Raw genomic sequence first — 9,540 nt, 5'->3', positions numbered from 1 at the left:
AGACATAAGGTCGACGGATGCTCCCGTGTCTACTAGCACCCTGTGGAAGGGGTGGTTGGCCACCACCAACTGGATTACGATGGCATCGTTGTGAGGCCAATTCAGTTCTTCCAGGTCCTTGTCTGAGAATGTGATGGAAGGATCTACTTTAAGGGTCATGACAGGTTATTTCGTAATACACACAAACCGTGCATGGGCTTTGGTCTTTCTTACTGATTTCGCTGTGGGTCCTCCCATTATAGTCAGGATGGCTGGACCCACAGGCTGGTTGTTATATGTGTCAGCTTGGTCTATGCCTGGCTCCTTGGGCTGCTCGACCCTGTCTCGGCTCGCCCTAGCCTCATCTCTCCTCGGCTAGGGCCAGTTTCCACTATACTTCTGCTTTAAGTACTTATTGAGGCACCCTACCTTAATGAGCTCATCAATCTCCCTTTTCAGGGACTTGCAATCTTCAGTGTCATGTCCATGGTCCCCGTGGTATCGATAATATTCTCTCCTCTAACTTAGCTACCATTGGTCTGGGTCAGAGGAAGTATTTTTGGTCTCGAATCTCCAAAAGCAAATTTGTCCATGAGCGATCGATCTCATACAGTTCAGGTTGAACTATGTCAAGCGGCCAAAGCATTCTGTTCTTCTTTGGCTCCCAGGAGTCATCCCTAGGCCTTGCGGGTCTCTTCCTTTCTTTTTCTGGTAGCTCATTCCTATCGGCTATCCCCCTGGCGATTAGGACCTCTTCTATGTTGGCATACTAGTTGCACCTTCTTAGCAGCTCGTGTCACACCCCGTTCACACAGAACCGGGCCAGTGACTGGGTTAACACTGGTTAACCCAAACCTACCAGGATCATCTGATACAATATTCCACCACAGCATATATACAACTAAGAAAGTGCTCATCAGTTTAGCGGAAGACTTGGTTTACCTGTGAATATTCCCATAATACTTGATACTCAAATTGTAATACAATAGTTAAGTACATGTGGGCCCGAAGGCATGATATTTACATAAAAAAAATACAATTTACATATCAAGTACTCAAAAGGAATCATTAAAAATCAAAGAGTCAGCTCAGCTCGGTATTAGAAGTAGGACTTAGCTCGGTATCAAAAAGTAGAGCTCAGCTCGGTATCAGAAGGTAGAGCTCAGCACGGTATCAAAACAAGGCTCAGCTCGGTATCAGGAGGTAGAGCTCAGCTCGGTATAAAAACTGCGGTCCCGTAGCACAGCTCTCGCACGAGCAATCTGTGATGTGCTTTAATTTCTCGGGGACCCACCAATCCTCTTCAGAGAACTCAACTGTGGGACCTGACCCGTGCTCTTCAGATGGATGACCTGCAAAATCATCTAAAAGAGGTGCACACGTGGGATGAGCTCACTAGCTCAGTAAGTGGAAAGAAGGACCACACAGCAGTCCACACAACCAATCACAACCATATGCACTATATGCTATGCAATACATTTTTAATCACATCCACCTAAGGAACATTACTAAGTCTTTGGTTTAGTGCTACTACAATCACAGTGTGCGTATACTCCCGGTACGAGCCGCAAACTCCATCCCGCGATACACCCATAGGGCTATCGGAGAAGGCCCACCGTGAATACTCAAAAAAATAAAATATGCCAATCACCGGCTCTCAACATAAAGTAAATGACTGAAATTAAAAGTGCTGACTCTAGCAATTTAAAAGCAGTACGATTGGCCCTCTTGAATATACCACCGGGGTTGCCGACTATCCTAATGACCAGCCTGGCGTATGTCTAACCGCCATAGTGACCCGAAAACCGTGACCACTGCTTCCCCTCAAATGGTAACCCAACACCTTAACCCCTGTTGGGAAGGGTTGTAGCACGGGAAGATGATAATCCTAAACCGCATGCTCCTATATGACAATAGTACGATTGCATAGTGCCACCGCGTCCCATACCATAGGCCACCAATGCACTCGTTTTCAAGTCGACTACAACATCTAGTCTATCAATGCATCATGCACAATGATATCAACATTCATCACATAAGCATATCATCACTTGGTATTTAGAAAATAAGCACAGCACCCATGGCATAACAATGTGAGGATGACTAATCTACATAACATTTTCATGATGACATGGCTAGTCTAGATACAATTAAATAAATGCCAAACAATGCCTTGAAACAAGGCCAAACGTCCTCTCCCCACTTACCTGTAGTGTACGAGGACTCTCACTCGGTACGGGTGAGATCCGATGCGAGAAGTGTAAGATTTGGTGAACCTATCATGAGTGAGCGGGGTTAGCATTTCGCCACTTTGGGATCAAAATTAACAAGATCCAATGACAAAATCATGTTTATAATCCTAAACGAAGATCGCACATCCATTTTAGGTCCAATCGGAAGTAAAAATCAAGTTGGGAGCCTCTTGGGTGGGTCGGACAGCCCACCTGTCTGACCCACCAGTCAGACCCATCGGTCCTGACCAGCAAGTAGGTCGGCCCATCGGTCGGCCCACCGGTCTGGCCTACCAGTTGGGCCCGAGGGTCCTCCTAAGGTCAACGGGTAGGTCGGCCCGCCAGTTGGCCCACCGGTTTGGCCCGTCGGTTGGCCCCGAGGGTCTGCCCTCTCAGGCGGGCCAAATGGCCCATCGGTCTTGGCGGGAAAGTGCCATTTTTCTCCAAACTTCCCCTAACCTTTGGGGAATCAAATGGGACTCTTCCAAACCCATTCTCCACACATTCAAGGCCTCATAAGGTGGTTCTAACCTAGATCTAAGTTAGATTTAAGGAATGGAAAGCCATCTTACCTTCTTTGCTCAAGAACTCCTTCAAAACCCCAAAATCACTTTAAATCAACAATGCTTCTCCAACCTTGTAAACACTTCTTCAAATCCTTTAAAATCAACACATAGATCATCTATTAAACCTTAGATTCATCATCTCAAGGGGGATTTACAAGACCTCAAGAAACCCTACCCAAATCAAGGGTTTTACTTGGGTATGGTGAAAGTTTAAGGAACCCAGCCTTTGCTCACCTCTAAACGTAGATCTCGTGTTAGAGATCACTCTTCCGCCATCGGAATGGGAATATCAAGCCTCGGCCCCTCTGAAATCCATCTCTTCTTCCTCTTCCTTCTCTTCTCCTCTTCTTTCCCTTCTTTTCTCTCTCTTCTTTACTCTTCTCACCAACGTCCGAGTGTCATAAATGAGAAAAGAAAAAGGAAAACATAAATGCTATTTATACTTCCTAAAATAACTAAGTAATCAGATGGGTGGGTCACTCAAGTGGGTGGATGCGCCCACCTGTGACTGCCCACCTGATGGCCAAAACTTGGCCAGCAAGTGGGATTTTGACAGAGTTCAACTCTTGGCATGAATCTCACTCATGGCATAAGATATAATATATGTATGCGCTTTAAAATATGGCTACATACCTACTTTATCCTTACATGGCCTTATGATAGGTGCATGTACACGGCTTGGGTACACCCATCTCCTCTGGCACTGGCTCGGACTTGTCTGGCCAGCCGGTGTTTAAGGTCACCCTTGCCATCATGGTCTATAAGGAACCCGCCTTAACTCTTTCTGGTTCAGGTCCTGCATGGTTAAACCGGGTCAACCGTGTAATCAGACTGGGTTTAAGAAGTAGGATATTATAGCTCGGGCATTGTGTTTGGCAAGTTGAGGGTCAGAGATCAGACCAAATTAGGGTATGTAATCCCATTGCACAATGCGCTATATGCTACTCCTTCTGGTAGATTTTTCACTTCCAGTGTTGCCTTGGTAAATAGGGCAAGGAAGTCCCATATAGTCTCCTTGGACCTCTATCTCATGTTCATCACATTCTATGAGGTTTGCTTCTGCTTCATGAAGGCTTGGAAACCGGTAAGGACCGCCCTCATTAGTTCTTCATAACTGTGGATGGACCGGGGCCTCAAGTTCATCCACACCAGCATGATACCCTTCAATGAAGCCGTAAAGGCTCGACAGAGAGTTGCGTCCGATCTCCCATGGACTTTATGGCTGAACTATAGTACAGAAGATGATCGTAGGGGTTCATGGTGCAGTCGTATGTGTTCAAGATGGACACTACGAAATTTGGGGGTAGCTCGACATCTATCAACTCATCTGATAGTGCATTATGGGGGGCTTGGGTCACCGTTATGTTGGTCGGGTGCCTCTGCCTTTGTATTCCTTCTATCCACTCAGTGAGACGCTAGATGCATCATTCCAGGTCGTCCCTTCTCTCATTGGCTCGACTGCCCGAGAAGCAGCATTCGCGCTCAGCTCGCCTGGGGCTTCTTCCACGATCCTGCCATCTGTCAGGTCTATCCTTGCTGACGCGCACCCCTAGTTGGCCTAGGTGGAAAGTTCTGGCGTCCTTCCTTAGGTGGAGATCTATGGGCATATCGTCTCTCAGGGCTCCGATCTCTAGTTGATTCATATACCCTCCTGTTCTAGGCAGGTGAAGGCCCTTGCTCGGTGGGAGATTGAGGTGGCACCGAGCGAACTATTCGTGATGTCCTAACAAACCCCCTCTTTGCTGTCGATTGAGGGGTGACACTATTATCAGGTGTTTCGTATTGAGCTCGTCTATCCGAAGCTAGCCTAGGTAGCTAAGTAGAGCCTATGCGGGGTACAGGAACCGTTGAGCCGAACTAGCGTATGAAGTCCCGCACCAGGCTATTGGTTGCCAACACTTGTAACTGCAGACTCTGGATTTGTTCTTCTACAATCAGGTGGGTCATCTAGGATGAAGGTCCTTGGAAAGATTACTAAGGGTTTCGATCACCCTGCCCTCCCTCTCCTGGAGTAATCCCTATATTGGCCTGAACTTGTGAAGGTCTCGGTACGGGCCCCTCTACTGCTGGGACATTCTCTCGATCTGCCATTAGAGGTGGGCGAGGTTCTTCTACTTGTTCAGATAGTAAACCATGAGATGATCTTACTCATGTTGTAGTGGAGGAGATGACATTCTCACTTCTTAGTTGCATTGGTGCAAGTAGCTTTTCATATCAGTTTCCCACGAATGGCGCCAATCTGATGCAGTAAAAATTGACCAACAAATCTTCCTTACAGCTCCTGATGCTCCAGTCGATCTGCACAGAAGAGAAGACAGGGGAGAGTCGGGCTGACCCAACGGGGGACTTTCTGATGCCTAAGTCAGATCTTTCCATATCAGTTTGCTCAAGAGAGCTTTAGTAAAAAAAAAGTGTTCCCTCCCTTATGATGGAGGCTTACCTTGATATTTATAGGTTGCTGATGGAGAGAGAAGGAGAGATGTTTGTGGAGAGTCCTGTTTAGGCGTAGAGTCCTTGAGGGGAATGGCTATGTGATTATAGGAATATTTCGGGTTCTAGGATATATTCTGGGAATATTCCCCTCTTATCCTGAAGGCACAAGCCATGAGAAGGGTGGACACTTCTGGGATATGAGTGGATTAAGTCCTGCCCCTATAATCAAGGTTCACGTCCCTTGAATGTAGGAGTGGGCGTGTGTACGTTTCTAGGCGCCTTATTTGATTGTGCCTAGCCGAGTTGACGGGTCAGCCGGAGGGGAGACCAAGGTGGCAGGTCGGCCTGAGTAGAGACCGAGGTGGTTGGTCGGCTTCACGGGAGACCGAGGTGGCTGGTCGGCCTGAGGAAAGACTGAGGTGGCAGGTCGGCCTGATGGGAGACCGAGGTGGCAAGTTGGCCTGACGGGAGACCGAGGTGGCAGGTCAGCCTGAGGAGAGACTGAGGTGGTAGGTCAACCATTTGTACTGGTGTGCAAACACACTTCAACCATGCTGAGGATTGGGGACATATTTGGCCTCTTCAGGTAGACATATTGAGCTTCTTCGATCCCCTCGTATTCTGGTTAAGAATTGCGCGGAAAGACTATGCTTCCACAGATAAGAATTGATTGATCGAAAGATAAATTGAGAGAGGGAAACCATTTGGCTACAAGGCTTATATTACCGAGTTGTTCAGATTTCAAGATCTGAAGATCGGCCACTGAGTGCTTGGCGAAGACATCAGAGACCTGATCGTGTAAGAATCGATAGTTTGGATCACGGCTATACCTCTCGACTGCCATCTTCGCCATGGAGACAACTTTCTCCTTCCTCAAATCTCCGGCTTTCTCCTTCTGAAATTTAACTTTCTCCATTACAACCGCTATCCTCTCCTCCTGCGGCACCAAGAATTTAACTTCAATTTTCAGTCTACATTCCTGTTCTTCTGTTTTTGACTTTCTCTTCAAAATCCGCTTCGACCTCCTTGATTTTCTTCGTACTTTGTTGGGTCTCCCCTCTTTTACGATTCTCCGAACATCATCTCCTCCGATCAACTTGTAGAGAATCTCCGGCAAATCCTTAAAGTAACCAAAATTTGCAAATCAGCTCACATTGCAGGAAAGGGCTTTAGGGTGGTTTTTGTGGAGCCACAGAGCAACCGTATAGAACCCCTCCTTATCTAACTTGCCAATTCCTCTGACGCCTCTCAAGTTGCAGATAAGCTTGAGAGTGGTTAAGGGGGTGTTTGGTTTGGTCATTCAAAAGGTGTATGTATCGGATATGAATGTCAATATTTTTATAGACATTCTTCTGAATTATGTTTCTTTTTGAAAAATCGTTTGGTTGCCTTAAGGCTAGTGCATGTTTCTCGCGGGTTGAAATATTGGATTCCATAGAGAATGTCTTTCTGCTTTCTCCTTTTATACTAGGTGGTAAAAAGGTTGCTCAAATTTAAGTTTAAGTGTTGAGGTGAACTCAGATTTGGAACACATCCTTTGTAATATGGTCATTCATGGGAAGTAGGATGCTCACTTATGAGGGTCATCCTAGTGGAACCAAACAACTCCAAAAATTAAGAATTATCATTCTAAAGAATGTCATCCCAAAGATTTACCGAGCCAAACACCCTCTAAGGCATTGAGCTTCCATGCCAAATCTAACCTTTGTTTCAGAACCTCCGCTGATGTATCATGGATGATATGGAAGAAGAAGTCAAGACAAGGGTTGCCAGTATATCGAAGGTGGGAGAGTTGTTTTTCGTCAACCCCTTCGGTGGTTTATTGGTGAAATTATTGAAGCTAGATACCATAGCACACTACAAGAAAAAGGGGTATTTGCGACACTTTTTTAGAGACGGACATATTTTCTACATATATAAATTCATCGCTAAATTTTGATTATTTGAGACAAAGACTATACCGTCGTAATATTTGAGACGGATTATTTCCGTTGCTATTGTGCTGTCCCTTTATATCTAACAATTGGGACAGAAAACTTACCGTCTCAATTTTTGAGACAGACCTTTCCGACCCAATGGTGATTGAATTTTATATCTATTAAGACAGACAATTTTTCCATCTCTAAATGGAGAATTAAAGACAAATAATTTTGTCCCTAGTTATGTAGCAATTGAGACAGATTTTAACCATCCCATGTTTAGGGACGGATTATTTTCTGTCTCAAGTATTAGAATTGGGACAGTTTATACTCCATCGCTACTACTCACATATTTTTCTATGAATTGAATTTTATATCTATTATGACGGATAGTTTTCCGTCTCTAAATCGAAGTATAAAGACATAAATAATATTGTCCCTACGTATGTAGCAATTGAGACAGATTGTAACCGTCCCATGTTTAGGGACGGATTATATTCTGTCTCAAGTATTATAAATTGGGACGATTTATTCTCCATCACTACTGCTCACATATTTCGACTTCCCGTGAAATACTTAGCCAACCGCGCTTTTCCATATTTCAACCAGACTCTGGAATTATAAGAAGGGGAAAATCAACGCCGATGCTCGCATACGGCTTTTCCAAAATCAAAGCCGATGCTCCCATACCTGCTTGTCATATTTCAACCGAGGTTTTCCAAAATCGAAGACCTAACAGTGCAATAATTTCATGCCTTCACTCACTGGTTTCCCACGAAGTGAGCAACCGTTGTAAATCTCCAAGAAATTTGATCGTCTTCCTTCCCAAAACTGAAACCCAAAGTCAGGTATGCTATTTTCCTCTCCCTCTTCTCTTTATTATGATTTTTCTTGTATTTCGATCTATTCCTTACCATTAAATCTAGTCATATTTCAACCGAGCTTTTTCAAAATCGAAGATCTAACAGTGCAACCTTTCCGCCTTCACTCCCTGGTTTCCCACGAAGTGAGAGCAACCGTTGTAAATCTCCAAGAAACTCGATCATCTTCCTTTCCAAAAGCTGAAACCCGAACTCAGGTACGCTATTTTCCTATCACTTCTCTTTATTATGATTTTTCTTGTATTTCGATCTTTTCCTTATTGTTAAATCCAGTCATATTTCAATCGAGCTTTTTCAAAATCGAAGATCTAACATTGCAACCTTTCCGCCTTCACTCCCTGGTTTCCCATGAAGTGAGAGCAACCGTTGTCAAGAACAGAAGAAACTCGATCATCTTTCTTCCCAAAAGCTGAAACCCTAAGTCAGGTACGCTATTTTCCTCTCTCACTTCTCTTTATTACGATTTTTCTTGTATTTTGATCTATTTCTTACTATTAAATCAGCATAAGAGAGGAATCCACGGAAATGGTGGAGTTCCTGTCTCTTACCATGATCAATGTAGTGTTTCTTATTATGTTTGGATGAGTATTCTTGCTTCTTTTTTTTTTTTAAATCTTTCTTTACACCTATGAGCAGCGTGGTTTATGAGAGGAATCCACAGAAGTGGCCGTTTAATGCTTTCCCAAATTTCAGAATGAATTCAATACCCATATCCAGAACTAATTCATATAATACAACGGTGAGTAACATATTAGAGCTTGAATTAGAAATTAAATTGATCCATTATTTGTGCTGCAGTTCCAGAGATTGAATGGTTTAAAAATTTATGATTATGATGGCTGATCATGGAACAGTTTGCATCATATAATAACATAAAAAAACTTAGAATTTACTTATCAATGACTGGGACAGGATTAGGAGTGTATGAATTAGGAATTAAGTAGAGGAGTCTACTATTTTCCCTGACTGTAGCACATGGGCACTATTTTCCCTGACTATAGCACATGCCCATGTGCTGCAGTCTATTTTATTTTCCCCTATTTTTAGGGATATTTAGGCTAGATTTGATGATGATTGAATCTTCAGTTTTTTAATCATAGATGATAATTGAGGCTTCCACCCCTTACTCTGTAAAATAGATTCCCACTATCTCACATCATGTGCTTTTCTCCCCCTGTTTGAAATAGGTGCAAATGAGAATCCATATGGCTAACTCTATTTAGTTGGATAGGTTGAGTTGGAGGAGGTGTTGCTAGTTAGCCATGTGTAAATATGGGTAAATAGATTCTCTATTGAACAACTGAATTTTCTTTCAATGGTGAAGGAAGAATCCCATGCTCATGGTCATCAGTATCATTAAATGATCAAGGGAAATTAACTAGCTTTGTTAGAGGTATAGCATGTCCAAGGAATGTTGTTATTATGTCTAAGAGCACAAAACAATATCTTCCTCGATGAAGTTCCCTTTGAATAAAAGTCATTTATATATAGGAAGACTCTTAAGATACTCCCCAAGAAAAAGCATTAATCA

At 43.7% G+C, this 9,540-nt stretch overlaps 1 long non-coding RNA gene and 1 pseudogene across 1 annotated transcript; one reads left to right on the top strand and one right to left on the bottom strand.

Moving 5' to 3' along the window:
- Positions 1 to 5,723: 5,723 nt before the first annotated feature.
- On the bottom strand, positions 5,724 to 7,060 carry LOC122063732 (annotated as a pseudogene).
- Positions 7,061 to 7,773: 713 nt separating this feature from the next.
- Positions 7,774 to 8,810, top strand: LOC122060093. Its single transcript, XR_006134252.1, has 4 exons — positions 7,774 to 7,976; positions 8,136 to 8,206; positions 8,364 to 8,435; positions 8,646 to 8,810. It is a non-coding gene; the product is annotated as an uncharacterized LOC122060093 (long non-coding RNA).
- Positions 8,811 to 9,540: the final 730 nt, after the last annotated feature.

This window comes from Macadamia integrifolia, chromosome 2 (assembly GCF_013358625.1).
Source record: "Macadamia integrifolia cultivar HAES 741 chromosome 2, SCU_Mint_v3, whole genome shotgun sequence".
NCBI classification, from domain to species: Eukaryota; Viridiplantae; Streptophyta; class Magnoliopsida; order Proteales; family Proteaceae; genus Macadamia; species Macadamia integrifolia.
The sequence above is the reverse complement of the archived record's forward strand: the minus strand, read 5'-3'. Positions and strand labels throughout refer to the sequence as shown.